Below are 12574 nucleotides of genomic sequence, written 5' to 3'. Positions count from 1 at the left end.
AAGATGCAAGTTTGACTCCTCTCCACACATCTGTGTTTTGCCATCTTCTGTTTGGAGCCTCAGCCTGAAGTTTTTTAGATCAGCTTCATTTGCAGCATTTGGTGAGTGCTGGGTAGGGCCTGTGGTGTGGCTGCAGTACAAACAATTCCCTAAGATAAAGGGCAGTATTAGCACAAGAATAAATAGGTTTATATTTACCATAAAAATGTGTCTGGAATTAGAAAGCTTCCAGCCGCTGGTAGAAGCAAGCTTTGGAACAAAGCTCCCATGTGCTTTCCAGTAGAAACAGTGAGAGCAAGAAACCTAACCAGTTTTAAGATGGAGCTTGCAAAATGTATGATCTGTTTGCCTGCACTAGCACAGGAGCCTCTGGCTGTGGAGGTCTCTCTGAGTCTTCTGTGCCATAACCTGATTTAGCTGTTACACTCAGCCCTGGCTTGTAAATATAAAGCTGCAATGTAAACTTCTGTGCACACCGGGAAGCACCCCCTCGCCATATAACGGAGGAATGGAGGAGGAATGGAAAAGCCTTGCATTTGAGGCAAGGCGATACAGGAGCTGAAGTATCCCAGGAGCAATGTTTATACTGGCAAAGCCAACACAGCCTACTGCAACAGCAGTAACAAGGACTCCGGCAGGATCTAAGGTGGTGTCCAGGAGACACAAGGAGYGGAGCAAAATAATATAAAGCTGCTGCTTTTTATTGCTAGCGTTGCCACATCTAGTATGCTTCATTCATGAGTATTAAGTATGTGGTGGAAGATGGAAGTCATATGCAGGCTCTAAAGAGGAGTACAGAGAATTCATGAGGCAGATATTTTGTGTCTTCCACAACAAATAAAATAGTGGACACATTTCTCCAATGTTGTATTTCTCCATACTTTTCAATCTGAAGATCCCTGAGCATTTTGGAGGAATAAGCTGCAAGCTACTCGAGCAATCTTAATGCAATAGTCTTCATCAATAATCAACTAAAAATTAGGCCACCCTTTGAAAGTTGTGACGACGTGTGTATGGGTTTGGGTATTTTGGAAGAGGGGGAAAATCGCAGGGAGAGTTGTTTTGTTTTAGAGTGATCTCACAAACTGCTTTCTGAAACGTTTCAGACCACAACTGGTCCCCAGAGCACAGGTTGAGAAATACTGTCGCAAGAACATTTGTGCAAAATGACATTTTGGAGCAGCACTGTGAGTATTGTTCCCACGAGCTGCCGAGCTCACGGGGATTTGCTCAGAGAGCAGGAGGCTGCTGAGACCTCTCTGTTGTTATTCATAGCTTGAGCTTACAGCTAAATAGAAAATAGTGCTCTAATTGTTGTCATAGTGAAGGAAATGTTTAAACCATAATGCAAGTGCAACCCAGGCTGTTCTTCTCCAAGCATTTGTGGAAAGCCTGAGATGTAAAATGCCTTGGTATTTCAATGAAACCAAGGATAAAATCAGAGCCAATACATTCAGTGCCCCTAGTTCTGACTGATTTCACTGATGACCGAAGCATGCAAGAATTGAGAGGAAATAACATTTTTATGAAAGGTTGCATCAGTAGTTACCAGGGTAAGAGCATCCCAGGAAGAAAGGTAGATGGGCTGCAGCTGATACAGACAGGAAAATGCAGAGGTCCTTAAAAAGAGCCAGGTGTTCTTATGGACTTGCTTCATTTTCTGGGCTGAGGAGYGGCCTTTTGAAAGTCTGGGAATATATTCTCAGTGAATGAGAGATGCCTCAGACAAAAGACGTAAAATGATAGTCTGACTAGATCCAGTCCTTCCCGCCGCCTGTTTCCTTTTGAATAGTAATAAAATGTAAATACTGAGGGGTCTGTTTTCAGTACTTACACTGGTGTTGCTTTTCTGTTCCTTTTGAGGAGTACTTAAGAAAGATACCTCTTTTCCCCTTGTCAGTAAGAAAGCAATTAAATTGTAGCCATCTGAAAAATAGAGGCATTAGTTCTGAATGGATAATGCAAAATATATCGAAGAACAAAGCAGAGAAAAATTAAAATTTTGTTATAGTCAGCTATAACTGTTGAAGATAACTGAATTCCTCTAAGTGAATAGCACATTTATCATCATGAATGTCAAAATTTCCAATGGTAACCTTCATTAAGTCTCTTAAAGTCAACCATCAACACCCACGTGGTTTAGGAGTCTGCACAGCAAAACCAGTAATAAAATCAGTAGGTGTAGCAATCACTGCTGTTCTCTCTCCTCATCACTTTCTTCCTCGATATAAGTGTGTGTGTGTGTGTGTGTGTGTGTGTGTGTAAAATAGAGAGAAATCTAGCAGAAAACAGGTCTTGCTTGTCTCTGCGTATACCATACATGGATAATTCAAAAATATATCATTCTGAAAAACAGAGAAGCCATTCTTCTCCCCACCATACCAACACTGCTATAGTCTCCCTACAGGAAGAACTTTTTTCCTTGCCCAAGCCATCACTTAAAACATTTTAGGACTAAAATATGCTTAAATTTGTATTTGGAGTAAGCATTTTCCAACAGGTTTGGGCGGTCAGCTGTACAGAATATTTCACTTCTATAAAGTTATTTGCAAAACAAGGTTGTAACTAGGGATTTAATTTTTTTTCAGGGATGGAATTTATTTTTCTTGATAATGATATACAGTAAACCCCTAATAGCTGCTTTACAGGCCAGCTCTTCAAGAAAAATAGACTGACTATACAAGAGGAAGAGTGAACAAATAGGCCTGTCCAAAGAAAGCTTCCCCGAGATGATTAAAAACACCTCATGTCAGCATTGTGGAAAAAGAAGACAGATTTCAAAATGCTTATCTTAGAGCTAAAATACAGGTCCCAAGCCTGAGTCTGAAAAGCAGCTCGAAGATAGCTGCTGCCAGCAAGCCGCCCTGAGCGCGCGGCTGCCCTGTACCCATGCGCAGGTGGGACATGTTGGACACAGCCCGATCGGTGGGTTTACACAGGGATCCAGTGCCAGCAGCTCAGCAAGACGGTCCTGCAGGGAGCTGGGGTTTAAAAGCAGGAGGGGATGTGGGAGGGGGCTAGAGGAGGGGACAGGAATGGGTTCCTGAGGAGGAGCAGGCAGCCTTTGGGGGTACCAAGCTACTGCAGCAGCAACGTCACTTGCAGAGTACTGAGGTGGGCACAACAGCCCAGGGCTGGTAAGTTAAAGTCCTTAATGCCCATTCAGGCATCCTGGTGTAAAGCTGCAGATCTTTTGGGAACTCATGCTGTGAGTGCCGGGAGTGTGAATGAGCCATTCACAGATTTGTTAAAWGCCGGAGCGCCTACTCCCGCAAAGGCAATGACTTCTTCTTGCCTTGCTGCCACCTTGAAGGGACACCCACCTTCATCTCATCTGTATTCAGCTTCAAGTCCTAGAGAGAGGCACGTTCCTCTGGTCTCAGAGGTGCATCCTCCACGCAGCCCTCCTCAGATGAGGTCTCCCATGAACTCCCTCCCTCACTTTTAGCCTCCGTTTGTTTTTCCCATTTGCTCCCTCTCCTCCTGCAGCCGATCACTGCACAGCAGCTCTGCACAGACTGCTGGCTCCCTTCTGCCCTTCCTAAGCTCTATCACCGCATCTCCTCTGGATTTTTCCAGGTCTCCGAGGGCTCCACAGTTCTGCGCTGCAGCAGAAAGACTGTTGTCTCTTACCTCATGACTAGCACATTTCAGGCAACTCCCCCATTCATTACAGGATTCAGCTCAAAACTGCTTTCCCTCCTACTTCTTCAGGAAGCTTGCCTGTCTCACAGCTCTTCAATGAATTCCTCCAGCCTCCCACCTGCTCGCTGTTGGCCTCCTCTCTGCCCCACCATATAATCTGTCAGTCAGAATTTGTCAGCTTTCTCCCCAGCACTCGTTACCTTGCATAGCGTGTCTGCAGAGCTCCTCTCCCTCAACTGCTCGGATAGCTGAAATACACCTTTTTTGCCAACATGGCCTTCTCCTTCTGTTGCCTCTTTTCATGTTGGCTTTGCATAAGTTATTTAGGCAGCAGTTTGTATGAAAAGCTAGAGTGAGAACAAAGGTCAAGATAGGGAAATGGCTTTGATTATAGCCTCACTTTCAGTCACTAACTTTATGAAACCGTCACCTCTTGATTCCAGATTTCCAGGCATCGTGGCTGCTTGGGACTGTGTGGTTTTGTTTATTTTGGAACATTTCATTAAAAAGAATAAAGCAAGCAAAGTTCAGCCATTACTGAGTCAGTGGGAAGTAAAAAAATGTCCTTTCCTCATTATGAAAATATACTTAGGCCTTTTCCCTCCTTTCCCTCACCCCTCAAACAGGACTTCAAAGGAAAAAGGCAGTCTCAAACATTGATATTTGCTATGGGATTGCACTGAGTACTGTGCAGGGCCAGGTCCTGAAGGGAATTTTTGTTGTTGACTTAGTTACAAGGATTTGGAAATCAAGTAATGAGCATGTGCAGTAGAGTGTTACTGTTTCACTAACTCATTAAAGCTGCACCTGGTGCATTTATGTGCAGCAAACTCAGCCACGTGCAGAACTGCAGTCTCCAGAAATGGCCTGTGGAAGCCAAGGGTCTGGAAACAAGCACAAATCCCATGGCTGGGGTAAGTGCTTGTGGATTTCAAAACTATACAGTAGTGCTCTCCTCCATAAGTCTCTCCTGGAGAGTGTTGCCAGCAACTCAGTGTGCCTGAGGGCTTCTCTGGAGCTTGTGGGCCAACTCCTGCTCACAGGATCAATTCCTCTGCTAGTGCAGTTTGCAAACTCTGTTGGGCTACAAAAAATGGCTTGGGCTCACGTGGAAAATATAAACAAGATGGACTTCTAATTAGACAAAACAGTCACACCAGAATTACGGTTTTGAAGACCTACTTCTCTGAGAACGAGGGAATAATAGAGTCCAACAACAACACGAGTACAGTAAATGCTGGCCATTATTACTCTTCAGAGATACCTGCATAGGAGAGTGACATCTTGGGGCAGGGATAATCCCTTATTTGTGTCTTTTCTTTCAGCTAAGCTCAAGTGTATAGTATCTGTTTTTAGTAAATACCTGATCTGTCCTCTCTGCTGTACTTGCTACTAAATGGCTTCGCTGAGCCAAGAAATAGCAAAGCCCTGATCTCTTGCACGGCCTCCAAGACGTCATCATGACACATTATCTGTATCAGTAATAACATGTAGCATCCAAAGGGAAGAGGTTAAAAGATCTTACTTGGAAAAAAAAAAAGATCGTTAAGAAAAAGTTTCAGATGCAGCAAGAAGAGTTTCAGTGGCTCAGAATCACCTGTTGTATATCCTCCAACAGTAAAGACCTAGTAAACTTATAAGAGACATGCAATCTTGGATAACACCAGTGATGTACCCAGACCATTACCCTGTCTCTGGCCATAACCAGGTGTGCCAGAGCAAAGGGCAAACTCTCCTGTCACCAAATCGCAAGGGTAAACATCAGGGCAATATCTCCRTATGCTTATGTGCTTGTTACTGCCATGATAATACTCCATTAAAGCAGGACTTAAGCCTGCAGATGTTTGACATGTAGGTAACTTTGCATGCACTTGAAGTTATGAAGCTACTTAGTTTATTGTGTGATTAACAACTACAGCTTAAGCAGATTTGCTATGGCTACAGCAGTTCTGTAGCATTCAATTGCACAGATAGAGCAAAACACAAACATGAAGCTGATAATGGGAGCAGTATGTATAAAGTCTATAGCAATACCGGAACAGGCATAAAAAGATGGTGGCAAATAGTGTGGAAAGGTCATGAGAAAAAAAATGATGGAAGTAAATTGTATTAGCAGAAAAACAGGGCACGACCCTACCATTTGGCAAAGTTACAGAAATCTTAACCTTTGGAAATGCTGTTAGTTCACTGCTGCTGGAAAGTTGGCTAGAAATGCAACACTCAGGACTGACTCAATTCTAGGGTTTCTGCTGCGCTAAGCACAGTAACACATGAACACACCTCCCCTCTCAGAGGCACACTCCTAATCAACAGTCACTAAATACTGTGTTATTCCTAATATTTTGCTACCCTAGGCAACCAACCACTGATTCTGTGCTGCATGACACAGCCTGGAAGAACTAGATAATCTAAAATCAATTTGCTACTCCAGTTGAGTTTGATTTTATGATCTTAACACTTGTCATTTTGGGAAGGAACAAAACATTCACTGTTCCCGGGATATGTAATGCTACTGGGAAGCCATAAATTTTAATTCAGTACTTTATTTCCCTCATGAAGAGATGTTGTTCATGTGCTGTCACAGTTGGGGGTTCCTTTTTTTTTTTTTTAGTTGTTATCCATTAAATAGGAATACATGCAGAAGCACAACAGCTTTTGTTTCTATCAGTTATTGATGTTATAGTGAGAGTTTTTGTTTGGTTTCCTTGGATCAGGAATTGTTTCACATGAGTTTTTTTGCTGGGTGAGCTGGCATTCCTCATTCCTCCTGGCTCCCTCTCCAAGCTCTGCCAATCAGTTTTCTTCTTCCTTCAGCATCCAGCTTGAATTTGAAGCGGCAGGAAGTAGAGATCAATGGTTTTACTCATTAGCAGAAAGAAATCTATTCATGCTTGTGCCCAGAAGAGATTTAGAAGAGAAGAGTGCCCTAGAAATTTATCCAGGGCTATTTGAGGGCTTGAAAGTGGTATCCAGCCAGACGTAATGGAAACAGAAAGCTTATATTAAATTAAAAATAAAAATATTTTGCATAAAGTATTTTATTAAGGAACCATAATCTTACAGAGCTTTCTGTAAGACAATTTGCTTGATATTTGGGGAAAAAACACCTAGATGCCAAAAGGACCAGAGAAAATACCTGTCTTTCATTTTCCTCGTGTTTTCCACTTGAAGAAGCTTCACCCTAACAAAAACTGAATGTACATGTAGAACAGGATCCAGTTAATCAAAGGGTGCCTACTCTGGTCTATGAGAGAAGATAGGCAGTATACTAAAGGAAAGAATTTTTAATGATAATAATAGAAGTTCAAAGGGGATTCTCTTATGGRTTTTCTTTAATTTTGTATTTGGGGATAAAAGTACATCCTGTATGTGAGGTCACAAACCATGTTTAGCTCCTATTTTAGACGGGGAGTCAAGCTCCAGGCAGGAGACTGGCTGAAGCTCATAATTTTTTTTTAAAGATTCACTGGCCTTAACATTTTGGTGATTGAAAAGGAGGAAATAGATACTGTAACTTGTACGTTTTTCCCCTGGTCTAGATCCCCATAAACTAATTTTCATTCTTGAAAATATGTAAATTAATTTTACAAATAGATCTGGATGAGACTTAGTTCTTAATGCTCATCAGTTTTATGACCTTGCAGATAGAAGAAGTTACTTTTATTGCTTCTCAGTAGGCTTTAAAATCTAGCTGACAGTGGAGTTCAGCATTTTGAATAGTGAAATGGAAGTTATTATTTTTGGTAGGGTTTTTTGTTCCTATCCCTGAAGATCACATGAAACCTGGCTACCGTCCTGGGACTTCTAGCTCAGGTTATTGCCTTTGTAGTCCCTGGAGTTAATCTAATAGTCTGGGATCTTGTCTGTAGAAAACATTTGGAGAAAAATAAATTTATGTTGTATTTCCTGCATATTTTTGATAGCTACTTGGCCAGACTAACAGTGTTCCTCCTTGAACTGTGGGACAGTATTCTTGCTGTTTTAGCTTAGCTTTTACAAAAGGCTTAGCTTTTACAAAAGGAAGTCTGAATTAAAAATACACAATATTTCAAAATGAAGACCGATGTTTACTCTGAGTAGAACTAAAGCAGAATTTAAAACACAAATACAGCATAAATGCAGCCTTACCCTCTCCTGTGGTCTACTACTACATTTTAATAGGAAATACATCAAAAAGTGAACAATTCCACGCAAAAACAAATGGTGAGAGCATTGAGTACAAATTCAAGGGGGGAAAACGCAGCAGAGAAGGTAGAGATACTTAATCAAAACCATAGGAGGGTCTGGGGACTGGAACCTCCCAAAGTCTGAGGTCCACTTTACGGCACCAGTGAACCACACGCTGTTGTTTTGAAATGCTTAACTCTTAGAAAACGAGCATTTTAAATACAGAAAGAGATCTGTCATTTGAGACATCTACTAATGCTGGGCACATGTTATACTTATCTCTTCACATTATTAGATGCGTTTTAATGTACAGTCTGTGTTATATGAAATAATCCCAAGCCTATGGCATTTACCATTAAAAAAAAAAATTAAGCCCTCTAACTAATTATGCAAAATTAACTAGAAAGAAATCAGATCAGACAGCAAATGGATAACAGCTTCTGTTTATCCAGAAACCTCCAAGAATTAGATTTACTGCCTATCCAGAGAAACAGCTGAAAGATTGTGTCACTCCTGGTACATGTGCTAGTCTCCTCGTTATGCTATACAACCACGGAGCTTGGAAAGAATTCCAGATGAGAACTGAATCCACCTCTTTAACTCTGGAAAGGATGCCTCAGGTATTTGAGGCAGGCCAGAAACAGTACTAGTAGCATCTTCATGCCTTGTTTAAAAATGTAAATGTTGGAACATCTTCCCCAAACATTATCTGTGATATTTTTATGCTCAATACTATAGCTAGGCATCTCCCAGGACCTCTGTTTTTCTGATGTGACCTATTTTATTTCATCTTCAACATTATTAACAATGTACCCATAGGCTGCAGTGGTGCCTTCCATTAATGAAAAGGAACTGAACTTGAGACATTTTTACAAGATAAAATAAGGCACACTATTCAAATTCCCCTTCTAAATAAAGAGAAAAGTCCAGTTTTGAGTGATAAAGCTTTTACCAAGTTAGATTAAAAAGATCGCGTCTTTGGAGATTTTTATCTTAAAGCTGTGTCAAGCCTCTTCTACTCCTCAGGCAATCAAGGAAAATTATTTGCATAGCCTACTCCAAGGGAAGAAGCAATCTAAATGTAYTTTCATTAGGGAGCCTCTTACCATGCGTGTCACTTGCAGTAGCCCACATGCAAGCATTGGCACAGTAACTACTTGTAGCAATGGTTAGTTCTAGGTTTACACCAGGGTGTTGTCTAATGAAAGGGGGTTGCATATGATGTGAGAATCAAGCCTTCAGGCAGGGACTTGTTATTTTTGTGATACTTCTGGTTTTATTGGACAACTCTAATGCCCCCCCCCCCAGGTGAACCCAGAATGTCTGGATCAGGATTTCTGAGCTATTTGTTATACTCACACTTCCTTCTCCAACATCAAAGGATGCAGAGCTTCATCATCAGCACAGGAAGGATGGGTTTCCACAGCCTTCAAAGGAAGGCTGCTTTCACTTTGCTGCAGGAGAAATTCCTACAAAGGTTGTTGTATTTTGCTCAAGTGCCTGTCACAACTGGTGACAGCTAAATATGCATACCATCAGGGGACTGTGAGGTACAGGCTGGATATTGCCCTAGAAATCTATGTCCCGAGATAAAGTTTGATGACACTTTAGGGGCTACTGAAACTTACAGATCTGGACTTGTTATTTTTGAAGTTGCTTCACTGTGATTTCTGTAGGCATAAAAGTAAGTTCTTAAAGTGACTAAGAAACTAGTGTTTTGTTTTTTTAAGAACTCAATGTTTAAGAATCATTAGCTCATCAAAATAGAGTAGCTCAGGGAAAGCCTTAAGAAGACTAATAAAAATGACAAATACTTTATTTTAAAACTTTCTGTGGACTACTTTTTTCAATGCACTAATGCTTATTTTCATCTGCTGCCCTTTGAAAAAAATCTGGCTATAGTTCTTAGCTAATCTGATACATTTTTGTGATATCATTTGGAACCCCTTGATATATCTGCCAACTAATTTACAAGAATTATTGCATTGTAAAAATATTCAGAAAACCTGGATGCAATTGATTTTCTGACAAAATGTCTTACAGAAAAATAAATAATCTGTGGTTAACCCTTTAATTTCTACTGCCCTGTATCAAAACCACTTCCACATACATCTTTAAACAAACAAACAAAAAATCACTATGTTAAACAAATGCCAATCTGGGAAGTGTATTTTCAATTACAGATTTACAATTTCTTTCTCTGTGTATGTATTCTGGAATTTTTGAGAGTGCTAAGGAGAAGTAACAAACTAATACACGTGGTCTCTCTTTCCTACCCAACTTGTTCAATGCCATTGAGCAACTGGCTTAGCACTTGGGTGAAACTGCCTTGAATGACACCTGTTACAACTCATGTAAAATTTTTCAGGAAGTACCTGTGTGATATAATAAAGATAATCTCGCTTCCTGTACAGAGGATATGTATTTATCATTGACTACTACAATAGGCAAATAGGATGCATCACTAGAGCCACAGTTAAACAACTGAGGTCTCTTAAGTGGGGAGAAGGAGGTTGTTTATTTTTGAGGTGGTATTTAAACTCATTTTTTGAGTCATAAAGCTCTAAATATCTCAGGTTTGGCTGTCCTGAGCTTGCTTTCACTCCATGCTTTTGCTAAAAGAGGGGAAAAAAAAGAAAAAAGCCTTCCTGTTATTACCCAGTGTGACAAAAGAACAGAACCAGAAATTAGCAGAAGTCATGTGTCAGAGCAAGTCCTGACTGGCAGACAGGCTTAGGGATGCACACGGTTTCCCATCCATCATAACTTTTGCATTCTTTTTCAAAAACAAACAAACAAACAAAAAACCCAACTCTTTGGGGGGTAAGGAAGAGGATGCTGAGAGAAGGACTGAGCCGAAAGAAATGGTCTTTCTCTTAACAGGTACCAACACACCTGCTGCAGTATCTTTTGTCCCAATTCAGTCAAGGTTCCTTCTTGAGATCAAATGAAAGACTGAATTACACCATCCTTTCTAGAAATTTCAGCAAAACCTCACATATTTGAGGTCATAAAGTGAAATTTGAGCTGCTCTCTTCCTTCAGACTGCTTTTTCATTCTCTGCTTATTCTTGCTTTGCCCAAGACATCTTTTTCTCTCTACTTAGTAACAATTTGCCTTAGCTGGGCAAGGCTGTCACACTAGCAGCATGGCTGTGAGCCATGACCAAAAGTCTTCTAAAATGTGTCAAGAAAGCTGATGTTGGAACAAACTTTCCACATCTTGGACTTCAAAAAACAAGAACAACAACCAACTGTGTAGGTGTTTCTCCTACTATGGAAGAAATTATCTATCTTCAGCAAGAGAGTCAATGCAATAAATGAAAGCTGTGTTTTGTCTATTCTGTTCTTCTGCCACCCCATCTCTCTGCAGACTGTCTTGAACTCATTAATCTTATTTTGTCCAGAGACAAGCAGGCTCTGAGTTTCAAAGCTGCCACAAAATGGTTCCAGCCTATCTCATCTGTCCTTTCTCAGAATTTTCATTGTTCAATGCTAATTTACTTGCTCTTGAAGGGATTTGATGATACCAATGTTTGTAAAAAAGAGTTTTAGTACAGCTGAATTTAATTTACAATAGGTAAACTGTGGGTATTATGTAGATTGTTAACCTCTGGGAGGAGCATTTACAAGCACGGGACTTTTTTTTTTGCATGCTGGATTTTTAGAAAGTAAAAGAAAGCTATTGCTTCCCTCAGTCTTAGCAGTTCAGTAACCTGTCTTCAGTAGTTTACTCCCCCCAGCATTGTTCCTACTAACTTCTGCACATAAGCAAATGAGTGAATCAGGTTTGACATACCTGGCTTTTCCAAATTTAGGCCACTGAATAAAAACTGTCAAACTGTATTTAACTACCCTCTGTATGCGTGTGCCATGATCTTCCAAGGCTTRCACCTCCATCAAGTGGTCTGTCACCCTGCCAATTTTTTTCTCAGATTTGTCTCAACAACCTCAGCTGCCTTTTTGCCAGATAACTTTGCCCATTACTTACGCACTGCTAAACAAACCAATTGCCCTGCACTCATTTTGAACTTCCTTAATAAATACGCCACAGTCTGGCACCTGTCCCACGTCAGCGCATTCCACAGGTTAATCACCTCTCTCTGCTGCAGCCTCATTTTCTGGACTTGCAATGGTAAAATATGCCCATCTCTGAGCCACAAGAATCTCAGTTGGGCAAATCTTTCAGTCACTGCAGCCTGTCTAAAGTAGCAGGCAGTGACCATATACATCAGGGTTCAGGCTGGGACAAGACCCTTCACCATGGGGGTTTCAAGGACAGTATTTATCCAGCTACTCTCAGGGAGCGTACATAGAGTACATGATCAGTGCAGTAGCAGTGGAGCTCTTCAGTGCTACAGATAATGCCAGAATTGCCTTCTGTACTTTGTACCAGCTTCCAACAGTTCTTGCCAAGCTAAGGGTTCATTCTGGCATCCATTTTGAGAAAGTTATCTGAAGAATGGCATGGAAGCCTGACAATTTAYGAGAGTTTCTTTCACTGAATTTGATTCCGTGGGTCCCTGAAAACACCCACGTATCAGAGCTCATGGGAGCTGATCAAGATGCTCTGGGGTAGTCAGTTAACTAAAGGGTCATAACTGCAGTAAGATCCAGCCTAAGAACAGATGTGTGCCACAACTACACCTGATGCAACATGAAGAACACAGACACACTGTGCAGCTGATGCACAGATAACACAGGTTTAATTACCTACAGTTTGATTATCCAGTGTTGACACAGTTTTTATGAGTAAGTCACCC

This window comes from Apteryx rowi, unplaced genomic scaffold (assembly GCF_003343035.1).
Source record: "Apteryx rowi isolate R43461 unplaced genomic scaffold, aptRow1 scaffold_165, whole genome shotgun sequence".
In the NCBI taxonomy this organism is placed as follows: domain Eukaryota; kingdom Metazoa; phylum Chordata; class Aves; order Apterygiformes; family Apterygidae; genus Apteryx; species Apteryx rowi.
The sequence above is the reverse complement of the archived record's forward strand: the minus strand, read 5'-3'. Positions refer to the sequence as shown.